The sequence below is a fragment of the Schistocerca nitens genome, chromosome 8, assembly GCF_023898315.1.
Source record: "Schistocerca nitens isolate TAMUIC-IGC-003100 chromosome 8, iqSchNite1.1, whole genome shotgun sequence".
Taxonomy (NCBI): Eukaryota; Metazoa; Arthropoda; class Insecta; order Orthoptera; family Acrididae; genus Schistocerca; species Schistocerca nitens.
In genome coordinates, this window is record NC_064621.1 from 184,604,506 (window position 1) to 184,618,778 (window position 14,273).

The following is a 14,273-nucleotide window of genomic DNA, read 5'->3' on the forward strand; positions in this document are numbered from 1 at the left end:
ACGTACACTGCCGTTACATACACTAACCACCAGGGCAGGTAACTGGGGCATTAGCGGCCACCAGGCAAGAAAAATTACCGCAGGTTGAACTTAACAAATTGTAACAAACTGAACGCAATAAGTAGTAATAAGAAGTCGAGAAAAGCTAATCAGATCCGCTTCCCCAAAGCACTCCACTCGCTGCTTTTCGCCTCGGCGACACTACCCAACTACGAGCAGCAACATGAACCCAATTCACTGGAGAATCGCGAGATATCGCAGTGGTGGAGGTTTGTCTACCTGGTTTGAAATGCACTCATCTTAAAGCTTGCTGTATCCGGTTTACGATGATGTCGTGCACCCTGCCATCCGGCAGTGCATGCGTGCCGTCAGCAGGCCCGGCGTGTTCCGGCACTGCGCGGACTTGGCTCCTCCAGAGTCCCTACCCGAACTGGCCCACTCACACGACCCTGAAAAACAGCGACGTCGCCCCAAACATAGGGAAACAGTTAACACATGTCGATAACCGCCGCTGCTGCCACTAGCGGACAGGCAACGCTTGAGAAACAGAGTGGTGCCTGTCAACACGAGAAGATGACAAACAACTGCAACCATGCCAACTAAACGATACCGCCTGGCCCCCAACAGAGGGCGGAAACCTACAAACAGCACCAACGCGAGCCGCAGCACGGCTCAATGACAGCAGTGAACTACACTCCTGGAAATGGAAAAAAGAACACATTGACACCGGTGTGTCAGACCCACCATACTTGCTCCGGACACTGCGAGAGGGCTGTACAAGCAATGATCACACGCACGGCACAGCGGACACACCAGGAACCGCGGTGTTGGCCGTCGAATGGCGCTAGCTGCGCAACATTTGTGCACCGCCGCCGTCAGTGTCAGCCAGTTTGCCGTGGCATACGGAGCTCCATCGCAGTCTTTAACACTGGTAGCATGCCGCGACAGCGTGGACGTGAACCGTATGTGCAGTTGACGGACTTTGAGCGAGGGCGTATAGTGGGCATGCGGGAGGCCGGGTGGACGTACCGCCGAATTGCTCAACACGTGGGGCGGGAGGTCTCCACAGTACATCGATGTTGTCGCCAGTGGTCGGCGGAAGGTGCACGTGCCCGTCGACCTGGGACCGGACCGCAGCGACGCACGGATGCACGCCAAGACCGTAGGATCCTACACAGTGCCGTAGGGGACCGCACCGCCACTTCCCAGCAAATTAGGGACACTGTTGCTCCTGGGGTATCGGCGAGGACCATTCGCAACCGTCTCCATGAAGCTGGGCTACGGTCCCGCACACCGTTAGGCCGTCTTCCGCTCACGCCCCAACATCGTGCAGCCCGCCTCCAGTGGTGTCGCGACAGGCGTGAATGGAGGGACGAATGGAGACGTGTCGTCTTCAGCGATGAGAGTCGCTTCTGCCTTGGTGCCAATGATGGTCGTATGCGTGTTTGGCGCCGTGCAGGTGAGCGCCACAATCAGGACTGCATACGACCGAGGCACACAGGGCCAACACCCGGCATCATGGTGTGGGGAGCGATCTCGTACACTGGCCGTACACCACTGGTGATCGTCGAGGGGACACTGAATAGTGCACGGTACATCCAAACCGTCATCGAACCCATCGTTCTACCATTCCTAGACCGGAAAGGGAACTTGCTGTTCCAACAGGACAATGCACGTCCGCATGTATCCCGTGCCACCCAACGTGCTCTAGAAGGTGTAAGTCAACTACCCTGGCCAGCAAGATCTCCGGATCTGTCCCCCATTGAGCATGTTTGGGACTGGATGAAGCGTCGTCTCACGCGGTCTGCACGTCCAGCACGAACGCTGGTCCAACTGAGGCGCCAGGTGGAAATGGCATGGCAAGCCGTTCCACGGGACTACATCCAGCATCTCTACGATCGTCTCCATGGGAGAATAGCAGCCTGCATTGCTGCGAAAGGTGGATATACACTGTACTAGTGCCGACATTGTGCATGCTCTGTTGCCTATGTCTATGTGCCTGTGGTTCTGTCAGTGTGATCATGTGATGTATCTGACCCCAGGAATGTGTCAATAAAGTTTCCCCTTCCTGGGACAATGAATTCACGGTGTTCTTATTTCAATTTCCAGGAGTGTATGAGAACGTTACTGCCCACATCCTGCATCGCTTCATCCTTGAAGTCTCCCCCTAACGCGATGACGTCTTCCAGGAGGATAAGTAATCTGGTCGCAAGGGCATTATAGTGGAGAAACACTGATGTCTTTGCCACCAAATGCGCATAATCTCTACCCATTAGAACACATATTGGGCGCCAGCTGTGTGCCGGCAGATCATCTCGTAATTTGCGGGAATTGCTTAAACAGTGCGTAGGTATCTGATGCCACACACATACTTGTAGAGTCCTATCAACTACTTGTAGAATTCACACCAAGCAGAATAGCTGCTGCATTGTGTTTGCATAGTGGACCAACACGTTATTAAACAGGTGGTCATGATGCTTTGGATCAACAATGGAAGTGCCCGCTGTGGATGCGGTGGTGTGGAGTAATGGCCCCAAAAAAGCACTACAACAACAAGAAGTCGTTGTTTTGAGAAGTGAAATGAATGTAGAAATGCTAAATAGTCACTGCAATATTTTGTTTCTGGATTAGCGTGTGTGAAGTTTCTCCAGGACAGTGAGGTTATGTAGTTTAGTTGTACAAGGAGAAGTCCCTCAAATTTTTTCAGGACTATAATACATTCAGTCTTCAGTTGGCAGCGAGTTAAGGTAACATAAAGGGCTGTTATAAGGGAAAGTTTATTTTAATTTCAGTAATTTTGCTCAATGTGTAGTTTTTAAATCGCTCCATGTAGTTGTAAAGAATAATATTATTTCACGAAATTTCGATTTTCATTCAAATGTTTTGTTAGCGGAGGAGTATTTTTGAAATGGAAGCTGATAGCCTAATGGCGCTGTATAAGATCAGTGAGCAGATTACAATAGATTCCTCAAGGGATTTTTAGTCTAATTGGAGCGCTTCATCTGGGTCACTGTGAAACTGAACTTACGTTTAGGTTGAAATGTAACGTTCACTGTTTGAGGTCATCCAATAACATTTGAATATAACCCTATCCATTTTAAGAAACGCAACTCCAGCTGTTTGCAGGAAATTGGAAATTTGTGGTAAGACCTCACTGGACCAAAATGCTGACGTCATAGGTCCCTAAGTCTACACACTATTTAATCTAACTGAAACTAGCTTACGCTAAGGACAACACACACCCATACCCGAGGGAGGACTCGAACCTCCGACGGACGGAGCCGAGTGGATCTTGACAAGGCGCCCGAGACCGCGCGGGTATCCCACGCGGGATTGTTTGTAGCGCCATATGTTTGTGGATCAGTAATAGCAACAGTTTTTATTTTTGATTCCTATCTTTGGCTTACTCATTGTGTTTTACTTTCTCAGTCACATTGAAATTGGTATGTCTCTTGTTCTCTTTTGTATTTTTTTTTATTTCAAGCATTAATAAAGTCTCAAGAATGTTGTTTTGCTGTCTTGTGGAACATGCATCATTACTTGCCGAAAGAATAAAGTGAAACCCTTGTGTTTTATTTTCTGCAAGATCAGCAACCTCTTCCTTTCCGTGGCCACGCCCTTAATAATTTCCATATGGTGAGATGTATGGTTCATTGTTTCCATACATACCGGGGGAGGGCAGAAAAGTTTCTTTCCCATGTAGCATAGCAACACCAGCATCCCTGGGTCCACCTGATAGATGTCCAGTAGGATACAATGCTGTAAACTCGGAGCTTTTCTGTTTTCTTTTTGGTTCGCTCTGTTAGCTACGCCCACGTAACGGTGACCTTGCACTCCATGTAAGAAAGAAAAGACAGGCTCAAATTTCAACAGCCGTACGACGGCTGTTTTTTAAGACACTCTTGCTGGAGCCCTTATGCGATAAGTATCTATGTTATTCGGAACATGGCCTGTTATAAGTGTATGATAGAATGTCAATGGCGGCGGTGGAATTGACGAGTATACATCGGGTTGGCAGTTAATAATGTTTGTAGTGAAGATCACGTTTTGTGTACGATTACATCTGCTTTGAATTCATTATCCTCCGGTTATGGTTTGTTCTTAGTCTGAGTCAGACCACACGGCTTCAGCATTGTTGTTTTAGTTAATTTCAATGTTTCCCTCGTGCCTAATATCACCTAATCATTTTCAGTAAACCTTCAAATTTGTTGAAGTGCCGTTCGGTCGTTTTGCTGGGTGTTAATATTTTACGTCAGTTAATTGGAGCCAGTCCTTTGAGTAGCACTGACTTCCATATGTGTTTATGATTTATGGTTGGGAACCCCTCCCATCACAGAGAGCTAAATCAGCTCACCATAACGAACTCCTACCTCTATGGTAATAACTGCATGCGACAAATTTTAACGAAGTTGTTTTCTTTCTTCGTGAGCAGGCTCTGACCCGTCTATAATCAACATCTATGATCACGTGGTACTAATAGTAATAAGTACTGCAAACACCTGTATACATGTCAATTTTCCTCTGTATGATGTCTGATAACAATAACTGTTTCCCTTTTTCTTTTTTTTTATCTATATTATATGTGTTTCATCGAGTTGAACTTTTATCCTGTGTGAGGGCGTGTAGTCAACGGACTTCCCTTGTACAGCAAAAGCTTGCAATGACATCTGTTGTCTCCTACGATGTGTGATTGGTTATTTGTGGTACTCAATTATTACCTCCTCATAAATTCCCGAAAATCACATCCTAAATACTTCCTGAAAGGTCTGTGCTGTTGATTACGTTAACGAAGTGCACTGAAGGTTTTTCTCATAAGGGAACATGTAGACTCAATCGATGTTTCGCGATATATTCACTGTATTCTGTGTCACAGCAGAGTTTCTCTGCAATAGTTATCTGTCATTATGAGACATTGTATCCCCTCTCACGCTCCGCCTCCCCTCGCAGTCTGTGGAATTTCAATAATCTGGACAACCAATTGTGTAAGAGTCTTTACTGTCGCATTAATATCCAAGTGTTACACTGAACACCAACATTAATCCTGTACGCGCAAGGAATCGATCTCCACTGTATGGTTCCACAAAGACCATAGCATTTTCCATTGAGTGCCTTAATGTCTGGTTATCATTCTGGTCAGAAATTAATCCGTAATTTAACATGGTTTCGTACAAAACTGCACATACGCGAACAGCTGTAATATACAAGAAAGAGAAAAATTAAGTGACTTATCAAATCCATGTCATGTGGTAAAAGAGGTAACGCCACAGAGATTGGCATCTCATGTTACGCAACAGCAGGAGCATAGTTCTTACAAACGATCCCCAACTTAGATAGCATAAGGTTAATGAAGCTGTGGGCCGTCTCTATTCGAGCTGCTTACTGATGTCGAGCTTCTCAAAATAACCCAGCTCTCTTATTAGGTGACCCATGTCCAGCATTCAGAATCGTAGTAATCTCCGGAATCGGAATCATGCCATACGTTCTGTAAAAATGGGTTTTAAGTACCTTTATTTTTCTTTTACCTGAGTCAAGCAACGCTGCTGGCTTTTTGATTAATGACACTGTACACAGCATTGTTTTGTTTGATGTATCATATACGTGATTTTTGTGTCTTTTGTGGGTAGTTTTTCACTATACTTGATGCAGTCACGTAAAGGTGACCACTACCTATGTCCGACGTCAATGTGCAACAACCACTCACAGACGGTTTGTGGCAACACTAACGATGGAAGATGTATAACGTATGGCGAGAGGAGAGGGTGGTGAGAACTGTGCAGTCGTCATTATAATGCGGAAACGGAACTATTTATGACGTCCACACGGGCGTAATCATTTGCTTTTGGGCCAAGAGGATGGAATATTTTCCGAAATTTGTGAACTGTTGGTATGCCGTCGTCGTTAGAGTATACCGTGCATGGAAAAATGGCGCAATCCAAAACAGTCGCCGAGGTAACTGTGGTGCTTCACAGACCATAGATGAAACGGATAGACGACGGCTCTTGAGATGAAACTTCCTGGCAGATTAAAACTGTGTGCCCGACCGAGACTCGAACTCGGGACCTTTGCCTTTCGCGGGCAAGTGCTCTACCATCTGAGCTACCGAAGCACGACTCACGCCCGGTCCACACAGCTTTACTTCTGCCAGTATCTCGTCCCGAGTTCGAGTCTCGGACGGGCACACAGTTTTAATCTGCCAGGAAGTTTCATATCAGCGCACACTCCGCTGCAGAGTGAAAATTTCATTCTGGAAACATCCCCCAGGCTGTGGCTAAGCCATGTCTCCGCAATATCCTTTCTTCCAGGAGTGCTAGTTCTGCAAGGTTCGCAGGAGAGCTTCTGTAAAGTTTGGAAGGTACGAGACGAGATACTGGCAGAAGAGAAGCTGTGAGGACCGGGCGTGAGTCGTGCTTCGGTAGCTCAGATGGTAGAGCACTTGCCCGCGAAAGGCAAAGGTCCCGAGTTCGAGTCTCGGTCGGGCACACAGTTTTAATCTGCCAGGAAGTTTCATATCAGCGCACACTCCGCTGCAGAGTGAAAATTTCATTCTGGCTCTTGAGATGTTTATGGGACAAGAGAGGTGATACTGTTGAGCTACTGACCGCCCAGATGAACCAAGGAACTACCAACAATGTCTCCTCAACGACTGTCCAGCGAACATCGTTGTGTAAGAACGTACGCAGCAAATGCCTGGTTCATGCATCCATGCAGACTGTTCTTCATTAACGACAAAGACTGGAGTTTGCATGCCAATAGCACAACTGGACGTCCACTGAGTTGGGGCAGGTGGCCTATCACTTCCATATGCATAAATCGTCTGGAAACAACACCCCCGCAATAACTATCGTGAGGACCCAGGCTGGAGGAGAGCGTATTCTACATCTACATCTACATCTAAGTGATTGCTATTCACAATAAAGTGCCTGGCAGAGGGTTCAATGAACGACCTTCAAGCAGTCTCTCAACCGTTCCACTCTCGAACGGCACGCGGGAGAAACAAGCACCAAAATTTTTCTGTGAGAGCCCTGATTACTTTTATTTTATCTTGATGATCATTTCTCCCTATGTAGGTGGGTGGGAACAGAATATTTCCGCAATTGGGGAAGAAAACTGGTGATTGAAATTTCATGAGATCCTGTCGCAACGAAAAACGACTTTGTTTTACTGATTGCCACTCCAGTTCACGAATCATGTCTGTGACTCTGTCTCCCCTATTTCGTGATTATACAAAACAACCGGCACTTATTTGTACTTTTTCGTTGTCATCCGTCAGTCCCGCCTGATGCGAATCCCTCATCGCACAGCAATACTCCAGAACAGGTCGGACAAACGTGTAAGCAGTCTCTTTAGTAGACCTGTTGCACCTTGTAAGTGTTCTGCCACTTCGCAGTCTTTGGTTTGCTCAACCCACAATATTATCTATGTGATCGTTCCAATGTAGTTTTTTGTAATTGTAATCCCTTAGTATTTAGCTGAACTTACAACCTTCAGATTTGTGCGTGTTATCGCGTAATCGAAATTTAGCTGATTTCTTTTAGTACTCATGTGAACAACTTGACACTTTTCTTTATTCAGTGTCAATTGCGACTTTTCGCACCATACAGATATCTTATGTAAATCATTTTTCAAGTCGTTTTGATGACTTCACAAGAAGGTAAATCTGCAAACAATCTAAGCGGCTACTCAGATTGTCTGCTATGTCGTTAATGTAGATCAGGAACAATAGAGAGCCTATAATACTTCCTTGGGGAACGCCGGATATTACTTCTGTTTTACTCCATTACTTTCCGTATATTACTACGAACTGTGACCTTTCTGACAGGACATCACAAATCCAGTCGCACAACTGAGGCGATACTCCGTAGGCGCGCAGTTTGGTTAGAAGACGCTTGTGAGGAACGGTGTCGAAAGCCTTCTGGAAATCTAAAAATATGGAATCAATTTGACATACCCTGTCGATATCACTTATTACTTCATGAATATAAGAAGCTAGTTGTGTTTCACAAGAACGATATTTTCTGAATCCGTGCTGACTGTGTGTCAATAAATCGTTTTCTTCGAGGTACGTCATCATGTTCGAATACAGTGTATGTTCCAGAACCCTACTGCAGATCCGGGCGCTAAAGACTACACTGTTGAGCGCCCATAACACCATATCCATCCATACTGCAAATCGACGTTAGTGATATAGGCCTGTAATTCAGCTGATTACTACTACTTCCCTTTTTGGGTATTGGTGTGACTTGAGCAATTTTCCAGTCTTTAGGTACGGATCTTTCTGTGAGCGAGTGGTTGTATATAATTGCTAAATATGGAGCTATTTTATCAGCATAGTCTGAGAGGAACCTGACTGTTATACAGTTTGGACCGGAGGCCTTGCCTTTGGTAAGTGATTTAAGTTGCTTCGTTACACCGAGCATATCTGCTTCTACGTTTCTCATCTTGGCAGTTGTTGTTGATTCGAATTCAGGAACATTTAATTCGTCTTCTTTGGTGAAGGAGTTTCGGAAAACCGTATTTAATAACTCTGCCTTAGTAGCACTGTCATCAGTGACTTCACCGTTGTTATCGCGCAGTGAAGTATTGATTGCGTCTTGCCACTGGTGTGATTTATGCATGACCAGAATCTCTTTGGGTTTTCTGCCAGATCGAGACATAATTTCGTTGTGGAAATTATTAAAAGCATCTCGCATTGAAGTACACGCTATATTTCGAACTTCTGTAAAACTTTGCCAGTCTTGTGGATTTTGCGTTCTTTTAAATTTGGCATGCTTTTTTCGTTGCTTCTGAAACAACGATCTGACCCGCTTTGTGTAGCATGGGGGATCAGTACCATCACTTATTAATTTTTTTGATATATATCTCTCAATTGCAATTATCGTCTGGAGAATGTTTTGTGGTATTCCTTGGGTGAGCCGGCCGCGGTGGTCTAGCGGTTCTGGCGCTGCAGTCCGGAACCGCGGCACTGCTACGGTCGCAGGTTCGAATCCTGCCTCGGGCATGGATGTGTGTGATGTCCTTAGGTTAGTTAGGTTTAAGTAGTTCTAAGTTCTAGGGGACTTATGTCCTAAGATGTTGAGTCCCATAGTGCTCAGAGCCATTTGAACCATTTGAACCATCCCTGGGTGATCTCGTCATTCTCGAAGACACAGTGGATAAAAAAGAGTGGGCACCTATCCCTGGAGACCATGTCCAACAAGAGAAGCAGCCTTCTGTTTCCTCGGCACGATGTCATTCAGGAGCAGCAGGAAAAGGCAATTTGTCACACAACTTTCAGTGTACGTGTCTGGTTCGAAATACGAAATTCATTTACCATACTCGCCTGGGCACCTAACTCCCCGGGTATAGATCCAATAAAGAATCTTTAGGGCCACCTCGATCGGAGTGTTCGAGTCATAGATCATTACTCGAGAAAACTAGCGCATCTACTCACGCCACTGGAGTAGACGTGGCGTTACATCCATCCCGGTTTCTTCCAGAATCGTACAGACTCTCATCCTGCACGTTTCGCAATGGTTCGCACTGCAGAGGTGGTTATTCAGGCATGTGACAGATGGTCAAGTTAAAGCGACTGGATAGCGTACGTCGGTATTTCGTATCTGAACGTGGAGGCTAATCGCTCCGTGAACTGTTGGTAAGAATTTTTTCTTCGACAGTGGTGAGATAGAAAAGTACTTCGTCAAATAGTAAACCATCGTGTCAGTATAAAGACGACTTTGAGGGCAAATGGCTTGATTAATTTTAGCATTGTGTAGGAATAAGTATCAGGATGTGTCTGTCGCCTTAGCTAAGATGTTGAACCTAGGTGGCTTCGTCCCATTAGCAGACACAATGGTAGCCTGATCCGAAATGGCAGGAAATTTGGACAGTGCAGGAACCTTTTGCCAAAACATGTATGCCCAACTCCTCGCCCTACGTAAGACAATGAGAGGTCAGCTTTGGTGCCAACTGCCCAGCCACAGGAGGTGGAAAAAAAAATGGTTCAAATGGCTCTGAGCACTATGGGACTCAACTCCTGAGGTCATTAGTCCCCTAGAACTTAGAACTAGTTAAACCTAACTAACCTAAGGACATCACAAACATCCATGCCCGAGGCAGGATTCGAACCTGCGACCGTAGCGGTCTTGCGGTTCCAGACTGCAGCGCCTTTAACCGCACGGCCACTTCGGCCGGCCAGGAGGTGGAGCCAGAGCTTCACAACCCATTATCAGCTGGAGAAGAGTCTTGCAGACGCGGAGTTTTAGTGCTCCCTTCGTCTTTAAAATTTCATGCAAAGTAGTAAATATTGAAAAGAAATTACAAGCACCAGAAACGAGTGCAGAGAAGCATATTTTGAACAGTGAGAGCACTGAGTAGAAGATGGATACACATATTTCAACTTTGATTAAAACAAAGACAATAATAAAGTGAGTTTTGACAAATTAAATAAAATATTTCACGTATTTATAGTGGAAAGCAAAGTTAGCACAGAGGTTATCAGGAAAGAGGATGCCGCGATTAAGATGAGTTTTGTGTTAGCCAACCAATAGACAGAAGAGATAAAGGTAAGGGTAACAGAACTGCCTGAAATTCAGATATAATTAATTAAGCACCTAGGAAATCGATGACGGCGTTGTAAATCGACTTTTATCGTGAGCTGATACAGTTTCGATTGCTTCTACGAAATTACACGAAGTCCACTACGAAGTGAATAAAGAGCAGGTGGAAGATCAGCAGAATGCTTAACAATAAATATTATACTATGAGGTGATCGTGCAACAACGTGGCGACGAAGTGAGCAAGGCCGTGAATCAGTAGGAGCTTCTTACAGTAGTGGCTGAGCAATTGTCACTTTGGAGTGATGAGGAGCTATATCCGACACTTCCAATTGGTGTGAGCGAAAGTGTAAAAGTACAGTCGTTACTACAGCTTAAACAGAACCAAACTGAAATTAATAGCAGAAAACGAGATGCATTGTCCTGACTTCATAGACTGGAAGTTCATCAAGTGATAACATCAGAAGATGAAGTGAAGGTAGACTGTGGCACCAATAATGCACAAAAAGAAATAAATCCGAAGAGTCGTGGGATTTGGAAGAGACGTTGTATCGAATACTTGATATGCCGTGGAGTACAGAGGCAAATGAGAATGAGTTCGGAAGTGACGTTGACAGAGGACTACAGTACACTCTCTTTACGGACTTCACAGTTGATAAATGTTCACATGCATGGATTTATCAATCTTAACGAAAGGTAGCAATGTCAAGGAGTCTATTAGTCAAGATGAATCTCGTATGAGACTACCTGAAACAGAAGATGGCGGCTTTTATGCAGATTCCAATGCGGGGCTAGAGTACTTACTGGGAATTTAGCAATGTGCTTCTAGAAAAAAATTGGATCCAAAATGAAGGAGGACACAATCAAGTTCATCATTCCAATAATGTAGAAGTATGGTTCTATGGAATTCCCATTCTTTGTTTCAAGCAGATCATGAAAACATCTTGTGACCACACTGAATTAATCTGTATCTCCTTAACTAAGGCCCTGATTCATTTGCAAGGACGTGGGATACAACATGAACAACTTCAAACCTTTCCTAACTTTACAACAAGAGCTCACATCTTATCAGCGCCCTCAGTGGAACATGGGAACTGGCGGCAGCAATGTTACTTGTGCCAGCGTAATTATAGATGGAACTGTAGCTTGTGCAGAAACCGTTGGTGGCCTCGAGACAAATTCGAAGACAGACACAGTTTCGATAGGAAGAGGTGCCACCAAGCCATGGTCAGTCACCGTATACATTGTAGATAAGGGCTACTGATACCACAACTAATGTGCACATTTGAGGAGTTTCCGAGAATCTGTGTTTTAGAAAATGAAGAGGGGGTATCATAATCATTGACTCTACACTTGAATTTCAATGACGACAACAAGAACGATCAGTGCAAGAGTGTCGCGAGCAATGAGTCAGAATCAGGAAAGCATCATTAGAAGAGATGTCATATGATTCATGAAGAAGGTCTCATATAAATGTGCTTTGATCAAAGGAAAATGGGAGGACCACTATTAGGGGTACCATATACTGTTCTTGATTACAGCCCATAGGAAAACGTTTATGGGAATGAACTGAGGTCAGAGGAACATGAGAATGAAAGGGTTATTGAAGGTAATATAGAAGAACTAGCATTATTGTTTATGAATTTCGAAGAAGTAAAAGACTCTCCATCAGACGATGATAACGATGCATCAGGAAACTTGTTCGACGAAGAGTCTGAGTTAGGAGAAAAAGAGGGTACAATATGAATTCAGTATGTGGACAGTTCAGGAGAATATACTGTCCTGTACATATAAATATGTTATAGGTGTGGCTACTACAGGTCCACATCAGTTACTGACTATGGTTTCTTTTTTCACTATGCCTAGCTGCTACCTATTCTTGTACTGTTTAATGTATACGGGAGTACAGGACCTTCACTGCTTCTATGTTTACTGTGTGGGTTATTTTAAGGAAAGTGTCGTGTTAGAGAGGAACAAAAAGTCCATTTGATAAGTACAGAGTTCTATAATTCAGACATATGAGCTATGATCCCTTTAAGTTTTATTCAGCTTTTTATCACATTACGGTGGTGAAGTGAATAAATCTGGTACATCAAGTGAAAGTTGATTTTGGGTTGTGTATAACTTTATTCTTTCCTGTTCGCTGTAATATACAATTTGATGTGTAACAGCTAATGTACTAGCTTGTCAGTTGTATGCGCATGGCGAGTACAGATTTCCTAGCTGCTGGAAGTATTCCTTGTGTTGTGTTCGTTTTCCTCCATCTCTACTGATTCTTTTTCCTCCTGTGTTAGTAGACATCTCTTGGTATCTGCTGTGCGTGTAGGGTAGCAGTTCTGAAAGGGATTTCACGTACCAGTGAAAATTCATCTTCTATCTACGTCCGGAAACTTGAATGAAACTGAATGGAAAATGAATAACGTGTATTCGGGATTGTGATGGAAAGAAATTATGATATTTCTGGCGTCTTGAAATAAACGTGTCAATAAAGTAATGTGATTTTTGTCTCATCATGCCATGTGAATATTGCAGTGATTATTGTTTACTAAGTGGTGTTCCAGTTGATTTTATACGTTTATTGAATCTCTCAAGTAGTGTATGATGGTACATTGTGGTTCTATTTGTTAATGTGCTATGGTGAATTGATTAGAAGTGGATTATATTTTTACGTTGCTGTTCCCTATGTAACTGCTCTTGAATGATGAATGTAGGGCTTATTTCAATAGTGGTACAAGTCCACTTTTCGAAAAAATGGAGTTATCCTCAGGAACGTACACACACAAGTCGTTTTTAATTTATTTGCATTTTGGGACACCTCCAGCTTCGTCCTGCTGCCAACAGACAGCACTTTAATGTTGACGCATTAGAGAAAGCAAACAGGAATTTATTTCAGTACTAGCAAAAGTCCGTGTGCTTTTGTGCATTGCAGCGTATTGCTATTTCTTGCGAAGATGATTTATTCAGGGGCGTTATCAAGTGACTGTGATACAATTGATGATCCAGATATTCAAACGATTGCAGATAAAAAGAATTTACTTACTTTTCTCTCAGAATTATAGACATTTTGTTCCAACAAAGGAATAGGCGAGAATGAAGGTCATGTTGACATTAACAATGGAAAATGAGGGTGTCCAACTCAATGCATTTCACACAGACATATATTTTCAGTCATCTGGTGCTGCATAAATCATAACTTGTCTTACTTTCTATCTAGGTACCAGTACCGACGCAGATGAAACTTCCAATGAAAGCGCAAAAAATGACGAAACAGGAGACACTGTTACTGATGCCTGTGCGAATGGTGTAGCCGCAAATATGCAGACAAAAAGGAAGCGTAATCGAAGCAAGAAGGGTGCAAGGAAAACGGACACATTTGAAAAGCATATTCGAAAAAAAAGGAACACTGGGCAGTTACACGTACTAGCAACTAGTAAAGTAATTCCTCCAAAAACATTTCGCAATGTGGACTGCCGGTGTGCACGTAAATGTTTCAATAAAATTTCAGAAGATGATGAAGATTTTATTTGACCATTTCCGGGCTGTGGGTAATATTAATCGACAAAATAGTTACCTGAATGGTTTATGCCCGTATCGTTCACTTAACCGCCGACAGCTGTATTTATGAATATCGATTACATGTGAACTGAAACTGTGTAATAGTATGCAAGCAGGTTTTCTTGAATATTTTTGACATTTCTAGTGGACGACTCTCTAGACTTTTGACGAAAAGCAAGGAGGAAG